Raw genomic sequence first — 2,550 nt, forward strand, 5'->3', positions numbered from 1 at the left:
GGGCTGGAGGGGTTGAAGAGAGAGCTGGGCAAGGGTGAAAAATAAGATCCTAGAGAAATTATGTAAAGGTGCAAATTTCCAATGATGAATGTCATTATATTGTATACCTAAAATGTACCAATGATTAGAATGAATAATCGATAATGTAAAATAGGAAGAAAAGGTCCAAAGGGGTAGGGGTAGTGGGAGGGGCAGGGGAAAGGAAAGAAGGGAAAGGAAAAATGATGAGAAATGGAAAAAATGGAAACAAAGTCTTTGTTAATAGAGAAGGGTGGAGGGGGTGAAGGGAGGGCAGGGAATGGGGAAAAAATAAGAACCAAGATGCATTATGTAAAGGTACAATTCCCAATGAGAAATGTAATTGTGTTGTATACCCAAAATATGCCAATAAAAGAATTTAACATAAAAAAAGACAGAGCAAACATGATTACTAATACAAAAAAATGAAAGAAGGGACATCTTTAAAGATCCCATAACATTACAGAGGTAACAAAGGAGCAGTATGAACTATTGTTTGTCCTCAAATCTGATTACTTGGATGAAATGGACCAATACCCCAAAAAACATTATCTACCCTAAATCACACAAGAAGAAATGGACAATCTGACTAAGCCTGTATCTATTAGAGAAATCAAATCAATAATAACCTTCGCCAATTCAAAATAACAGACACAGATATGTTCACTGGTGAATTCTGCCAACATTTATTTAAGAAATTATATACATTAAAAATATTCAACATAACTAGATGCAGAAGTCTGGATCTCTATTTGAAAATCAGTTGAGGGAATCCAGCACATCAACAAGGTGAAGAAGAAGGACATGTTCATATATATAGATCCAGAAAAATTTGTCAAAATCTAGTAGCTGTTTAGGATTAAAAACTCTCAGCAAGCTATGTACAGAGAAAAGCTTTCTCCACTTAATAAAAAATATTTATCAAAAAATCCCAAATCATAATATTATAGTTAATGGTGAAAAACTCAAAATTTTTTTTCTGCTAAGATCATGAACAAGAAAAAGATATTCATTCCTAAAAATGCCATAAGACAAGCAGGGAAATAAAACAGATACTTACTGGAAAGGAAGAAACACAACTCGTCTTTGTTTGCAGATGATGTGATCATCTATAAAGATAATGTGAAATAATTACCAAGTACAAAAAAATCCTAGAGCTAATTAGTGATTATAAAAAGGTTTCTGGAGGTGGGGATCAGGTACTCTGCAGCCGGGTGGGTAGAGTCCGACGCACCCCTGGCGGGGAGCGCAGACTGCTCGGCCTCTGCGAGTGAGGACTGCCGGGCAGCGGAGCCGGGCGCAGACCTTACTGGAAAGATGAAACCTGACGAAACACCTATATTTGACCCAAGTCTACCAAGGGAAGTGGACTGGAGCCAGAATACAGCTACGTTTTCTCCAGACATTTCTCCAGCACATCCCGGAGAAGGCTTGGTTTTGAGGACCCCTTGTACTGCTGACTAAAACAGAGGGTTTTTTTAAGGTACTGGGTCAGCTGACAGAGACTGGAGTTGTCAACCCAGAACAGTTTATGAAATCATTTGTACATAGGAAGAAATCTGGGGATTATCATGTTATAGTTGTGGAAGATGTGACCCTAGGACAGATTGTTGCTACAGCAACTCTGATAATCGAACATAAATTCATCCATTCCTGTGCTAAGAGAGGAAGAGTAGAAGATGCTGTCGTTAGTGATGAATGCAGAGGAAAGCAGCTTGGCAAATTGTTATTGTCGACCCTTACTTTGCTAAGCAAGGAATTGAACTGTTACAAGATTACTCTTGAATGTCTACCACAAAATGTTGGTTTCTATAAGAAATTTGGCTATGCAGTCTCTGAAGAAAATTACATGTGCCGGAGGAGGTTTCTAAACTAAAAGTCACTTAAGAAAATCGCATAGGAGCTGATGTGCTGCACCCAGTGGCCTCCATCAGCACTGAACTGAAAAAAAAAAAAAAAAAAAAGGTTTCTGGTTCAAAGTACACTACAAAATTTACTCCCTTTCCTATACACCAGCAATGAACATGAGGAATTTGAAATTAAAACATATTACCATATACTATCTTTCTTAGAAATGAAATATCTCAATATAAATCAAACAAAATACATAAAAGAGCTATATAAAGAAAATTACAAAACTCTGATGAAAAACATTAAAGAACTAAATAAATTGAAGCATAGATTACATTCATAGAAAGGAAGATTCAATACTATCAAGATATTAGTGCTTTCTAATGTGACCTATGGACTCAACACAATGCTAAACAAAATCTCTGTAAATTATTCATGGATAGCTACAACCTGATTTTAAAGTTTACATGGAGAGGTAATATCCAGAATAGACAATTCTATTTCAAAAAAGAGGAACAAAGCAGGTGTAGTGATAATACTCAACTCAAAATGTACCATAAAACTAAAGTAGCCTAACCTTAAAAAGAATTCATAATTTTATAGTGTTAAAAGTGAAAATGAGCCAGGCGTGGTGGCACACGCCTATAGTTCAGCACTTGGGAGGCTGGATTACCATGAATT

General features: G+C 36.4%; 1 pseudogene; it reads left to right on the forward strand.

Moving 5' to 3' along the window:
• The first annotated feature begins 1,332 nt into the window (after positions 1-1,332).
• LOC101709532 (glucosamine 6-phosphate N-acetyltransferase pseudogene) lies at positions 1,333-2,309 on the forward strand (annotated as a pseudogene).
• The last annotated feature ends 241 nt before the right edge of the window (positions 2,310-2,550 follow it).

The sequence above is a fragment of the Heterocephalus glaber genome, unplaced genomic scaffold (genome assembly GCF_053883595.1).
Source record: "Heterocephalus glaber isolate CG9 unplaced genomic scaffold, H.glaber_assembly_v1.0 deba00001463, whole genome shotgun sequence".
Classification (NCBI taxonomy): domain Eukaryota; kingdom Metazoa; phylum Chordata; class Mammalia; order Rodentia; family Bathyergidae; genus Heterocephalus; species Heterocephalus glaber.